Consider the following 6,007-nt stretch of genomic DNA (forward strand, 5'->3'; position numbering starts at 1 on the left):
CAGAAATTACACACACAAATTGAAGATAACATTGAGGGAAGCAATAGAAACCATTGTTGTCACCTTTTCAACAATTTCTCTCTTTCGGGTATTCATCATCAAGTTTAGTAATTATTACCATAACGAAAGAAATGCGTGTTGTTAAGAACATTACAAACAGAGGAATCCATAATATTCTACCCGTGCGTGCGGGACGTGATCAGTGTTGCCAGGAGCAGTAATTACAATATCGTAGCTCATGCAGTTATCGTTTTACAGAGTTATTCTAGGTCTCTCAACAGGTACTACATTGCTTTGCATACTATGATGGCATTAATGTTACGGTTGTTACTTAGGGAAACACGCATAAATATGAGTCATAAACCACCGTAACATAAAAGTACATACATTTTTATTAGGAGCATGGGAGATAAGACATCAAAATAGTGAGGGGTCAGCTATTAGAGGGGGTGGTTGCCCCCACTTTTTCCACTTTTTGCACCCGCACTAAGCTCTTAATGCTAAACCTTATCTACAAAAAGAAAGTAAATTGTCCTCCCCCCCCCCCTTAGTTTTGGCACCAGATCACCGCATCTGGTGAGGATAGTTGTTTGACAGCGATATTTTCTATACATCAAGAGAACCTGGATTCGAGTCTGGGTAAGGCTCTCTGGCTGCGTTTCCAGGAAAAGTTAAATCTCCATTCAGGAGTTCGCTGGTTCTATTTCTGTTAGGACGGACTTCAGTGGTTTTCGTAGTATTTTCTGTAAATTACGCCAAACGTCGTCCAGTTCAGATTGTAGGTCGAGTCTCGATTGACACCCCTGCGCATAAAATAACATAAGTTATTAATATTTTCGAAATCTTATATTTTATTATCGTTGAAAGATCATAAACACTTCACTAAGAATTACTTACTGTCCCACGTATATGTAATTTAAGCAAGATGAGGTTTTATTATTTATTGCGCATTGTTTTTCTATCTATTTTTATGATTTTGTTTCATTATCGTTTTTCTCTCTCTTACAGTGGATTTTTTGATTTTTGTATCTTTGCTTCCTTTTCATATTCTTGTTTCGTTCATATTAATTTTATTCCTACCTTTCTTACTTCTCTGTTCGTTTATCTCTAATTTCTATTTTGCTTTCTCTTTGTCCTCAGTACAGAACCAAAAATGTGTCAGTTGACACACATATGTTGACTCTAGTAGCACATTAAAGTGCAAAAACTTGTCAACATACACTTTTGATGCACTATGACTCACCCCCCCCCTAAGTTTCCTCTATGAGGGAGGTAAGTTACATGTTAAGTCTTACCACGCAGTAGATAACATTATTGGGTCCCCATTAATCCTCGAGCCATTAGTAGTGAGAACTAATTGGTCTACGTATGTAATTATGTACTTGCTAGTTCTATGCAAATATTTTTTATTCAATTACATGCACGGAAATCCTTTCAATTTCTAGTTTATTATAACAAGTGCATTTCATAACAATTTGACGTGTTACAATTACATTCAAAGCTTGCTATAATATTCCATTAACAAAGAATTCGCATGAACAATTCTTTACTGGCAATGGTACACCAGCAAATCAACCTATTAACGGAATGTATACAATCGGCCAAAAATAATATAAGCTATGGAACGTTTATAAAAAGTAACCCCCATTTTAGTTAATTATATTATTAACCCTATGGCCGATAATCTTACAATACTTGGATGAAGCAGGCGATGCTCTAATTTATAAATTTTAATACTTAGGGGAACTAGGGGGAATATGGGCACGTTGGGAATATGGGCACACTTAAGGTTATTGCGTCACAGCGTATGCTGTGTGCAGTGGGAAAATCAATTGTAGGTTGACAATATGTGTGGAGTTTTCATTGTCACTTGTAACTGAGTACTCATCTGACCTGGCGAAAATGAACGTTCTGGACCTGTTGAAAGGGAAATACTTCTCGAAATTGTAGTAAAAAATACAGCTGATGTTATTGTTGACTGCTAGGAGTTCAGATCTGAGCAGAATGTTATTTGAGACAATGATCTGTGTATGTAGTAACAACAAAGCTAGAACAAAGGTCCACACACTACGAATTGAATCATAGTGTTGTGCCTAATCCTAACACAGTAGTACCAACTTACATAAAAGGTTGCAATTCGGTGTAATTTGGGCAGTTCAGAAAGATAAGCTTCTAAGCCATATAATCTTTTTGAAACGTCATAAATTGCCAAAAAAAAAAGAAGCGTAATAGTCGTGAACCTTCACGATCCATAACAAATTCACATCCTATTCCATTAATGGATGCACCAAACGACGATAGTCAGTGCATTCGCTGTATACAAACGTTCGTGTCGTGGTGAAGAGTGGATTTGTTGTCACCTTTCTTCCTTGCGGTATCATAATCATTGTCTTGGTATACAGGAAGAATTACATTTCATCTGCCCTACTTGTAAGAAGGATGAGGAAATTTGAGGACTGCAGGACATGTTTATGATCATAGGCGTGTGCAAACTTACTGATTAAGGGGGGGCAAGAGTCTTGATGAAAGTTCAGTTGGAGGAAGAAAAGCCTTATTTCATCTCAGTTTTATTGTCTTGGTGGGTATCATAGTGTGTGTCCGGACCCACTGAAAATCACTCCAACTTCCGTGGCAGAAAAGTTCTCTGTTCCTCTCTCCTTTATTTTCATTCTTTGTGGTTCAGACTAATTTATATATAAACAAGATTTCGTGCAGCAGATTCAAAACAACTACATATAACTTATTCATTTACAATGTGTGTCCAATTTATGCTACGACCACACACGTTAACACAACTAGGCTAACGAATAAAATGTTTGAGTTTTAATAGTAAGTAATTTGCTGGAGAACGAAGTAAGACAGTTCAATTACATAGGAAATATACTCACCGTAGTTTCTGGGAACTTTCGTAGTCTTGAAAATACTTTTTTTTTTTAAAGATAATAATATTGTTTAATAACGGTAATAAGATTTCTCTACACTAAATTTTTAAGTGATAGCATTAGGAGGGGCAACTGCCCCCATTGCTCCCCCCTGTGCGCATTCCTATGTTTATGATATGCATTCATTCAGTGCTATCTTGTGACTAATTGTTACGTGTATATGTCCTTAAATGTATCCATCAAACATAATTGCCCATATTCCCCAACAGTGTGCTGTGGGGAACAATGGATTTTGAACTGAACAATGGGTTTTGTAGACTTTTGTGTGTACAATTTTTTTGTTCATTTACAGAAAGAGATTTTGACTCATGTGTAGTACCAGATACAGTGCAAAGACATCTTCATTTTGCAATATGAAACTTAAATTTATTTCAATAAATCTCTGAATTATTAGCAATTTTGCCTTAAAGTGATCATACCCCCCCCCCCCCCCACTTCCAATAACTGGTGTACATGTTGCCCAGTGTGTATCGCTTCGCTACCCGAGACCAACTGATCGAGAGGATTTTCTTGCTCGGACACGAGATTTCGTAGGGTGTAACGTCAGAACATGTGATGTGAGTGTTGCCAAGTTGTACAGCTATGAAATGAGGGAGAGGGGGGTGATAACACATCGACATTCATCAAAATATGCTTTTATCAGATGCAACTTTCTCCGTGTGAGGCACTAAAAATGCATAATTTGAGATCAGGCACTCTTATTTCAAAGAAACCGAAGTAATACGTTTAGTTGTGTCAGTGTCAACCTTGATTTGATGCAATTCGACTTCTGTATGTAGTTTGTCACTTTTTAAAATACAGTTCTGTTTTGAAAGGTGTGAACTTTTCTTTCTTGCAATAGATTAATTCAGCAGTGGATTGTAAAACTATAAGATTATTTTAGAAATTTTTAGAGAAAAATGCAGGCTCGACCAGGACTCGAACCCGGGTCTCTGGCATACCGTGCCATTGCTCTAACCACTGAGCTACCGAGCCGGTAGCGAAAGATCGGGTGAGGCCACGCCGACTCGGTAGCTCAGTGGTAAGAGCAATGGCACGGTATGCCAGAGACCCGGGTTCGAGTCCTGGTTGAGCCTCCATTTTTCGCTGAAAATTTCTGCTTAGTACAACTACTGTGTGTGCCTAATCTACAATTATAAGATTATTATTTATTTATTTATTTGAAGTAGGGTTAGACTTAAGTTTACAGTTTATTTGAGATTTTGTCTCAAATATCATTTACTAGAGTGTATTATATTTTATTAATCAATAACAATAAAAATGGTAATAATTCTGCCCAATACTTTATGATCACCGCGTAGTTATAGAAATGAGACTGTACTGGAAGAAAGCAAATATTGCAAACTGTTACAAGGAGAATCAATGTGGACGAAATGTATGAAGTAAGAACATTGAATATGAGAATCTTAACCACTCCACAATGTTTTATTTTAACATGTCGAGATATGAGCATGAAGATACATAATGTTAAACATGATTCAGTGTTTGTCTCGTTCTTTTGAGCTTTTTCCCACACGTTTGCACACGAAGACATGGCACTTCACTCTGCTTACAATGTTCTTGAACTCTTTTGGGAGGGCACTAGATTAGCTTCGTTACTTTGATCTCAAAATGGACTTCCCATATTGCAAGAGCCAGCTGCATACTTTAAGCAAACTGCGAAAATGTGCGTAAGTGAGAGAAAAAAGCTAAGAGTCCTCTATCGCAATGCACTTGACATATTCCACTTATCTTCGTTCATTCCAGTTTCTTTTTGCTTCCAGTTTCAAATTGTAGTTCATTTTAAGATACCAATCAACTGAGCTGATAAAGTACCCTTGTGCGCTGGTTCTCTCTGGCAACTTGTATCTCACTGCTGGAACAACAAAGACAAAACTTGATGAACTGATAGACCTACAATCAAAACAACTAAATGCATCATAATTTATACCAAGCAGATAGTTTATCTGGCCGTGAGCGACAACAATCAATTTCGTGTAACATGTTGATTTCTCAAACTGTCACAAGCAGAGCGATAAAATTTGGTGATTTTTTAGGACCTATAGGTCAAATTATAGTACCGCCACTGTAACAGCAGCGCGGGGACTGTCACCCTCTGTTGCCACCTTTACCTACGAAGGAACTTGCGGTCAAATAGCCAATTAGACCTACCGCTGCCCCCTGTTTGGGCAAGAGGCGGTAACTTTAAAATCCATTCTCCCCGAAACTGCCAGCAGGGAAACAGGATTTTGTCAAAATAACCTCAGCTATCATTTTCCCCTTCAAGCGCTGAAAGTAAGTGTCAAGCAGAGGCGTGGCGTGTATGTAGCCGGTGTTACCGCAGGTAACAGCAAAATGTAAAGAATTAAAAAGTTGTTTCAATAAAATGACAACATTGTTAAATACGTTAATGAACACCGTTCCCGTCGAGTAGATATTGCCTAGGACATTTTTCTGCAGCCGACAGAAGCGAAGAGGGAGGCCGTTCCGCTAACCTGAAGAGGCAACAAGGGAGAAGAGGGCGCCAATGCAAGGAAAGAGCGGGGAAGGACTTTGTGGGGTTATTCACATGCCTGTTAAGGGGCCCTGTTGCCGGTCAGACCTACCGGGGCAGCCAGTATTGTCACATCGGATTGGCAGAAAAGAGCTAAATCCATCCTAAAATAGGAATACAATTTATGTGAAGCAACTAGAGGTAGACTTCAAAGCCAAGGCTGGATTAAACTACAACTGAGACCAGTTAGGTAATAGACGAAAATATAGTTCCTTGGTGTGATTCGTGATTTGGACAAACCTTGCTCTAAAATACTAAGTTGGCAACAGTAGTACGTACAGCTGGGCTTCCTTTCCACAAAGGAGCGGAGTTCTGTCGTCTGCTCAGTGCTCCCCACACAAACGTCAAACTGACCCGAGAAAAGTGTGGTTCTTCTTCTTCCCCTTCGCAGCTGATTGCAAAGAAACAGAGACAGATGAAGAATTGACAAAGGTCTACCACTATTCATTGGATTTTTGTGTTAACTGTCTCGTGAGTGGTAGTTCTTTCTAGGAGTGTTTGTGGCTAAATCACTGTGCTGATTGCAAAACAA

General features: G+C 38.6%; 1 non-coding gene across 1 annotated transcript; it reads right to left on the reverse strand.

Moving 5' to 3' along the window:
• Positions 1-3,845: 3,845 nt before the first annotated feature.
• Positions 3,846-3,917, reverse strand: TRNAT-GGU (transfer RNA threonine (anticodon GGU)). Its single transcript has one exon. It is a non-coding gene; the product is annotated as a tRNA-Thr (tRNA).
• Positions 3,918-6,007: the final 2,090 nt, after the last annotated feature.

This window comes from Lepisma saccharinum, chromosome 3 (genome assembly GCF_977018435.1).
Source record: "Lepisma saccharinum chromosome 3, izLepSacc3.1, whole genome shotgun sequence".
Lineage (NCBI taxonomy): Eukaryota > Metazoa > Arthropoda > Insecta > Zygentoma > Lepismatidae > Lepisma > Lepisma saccharinum.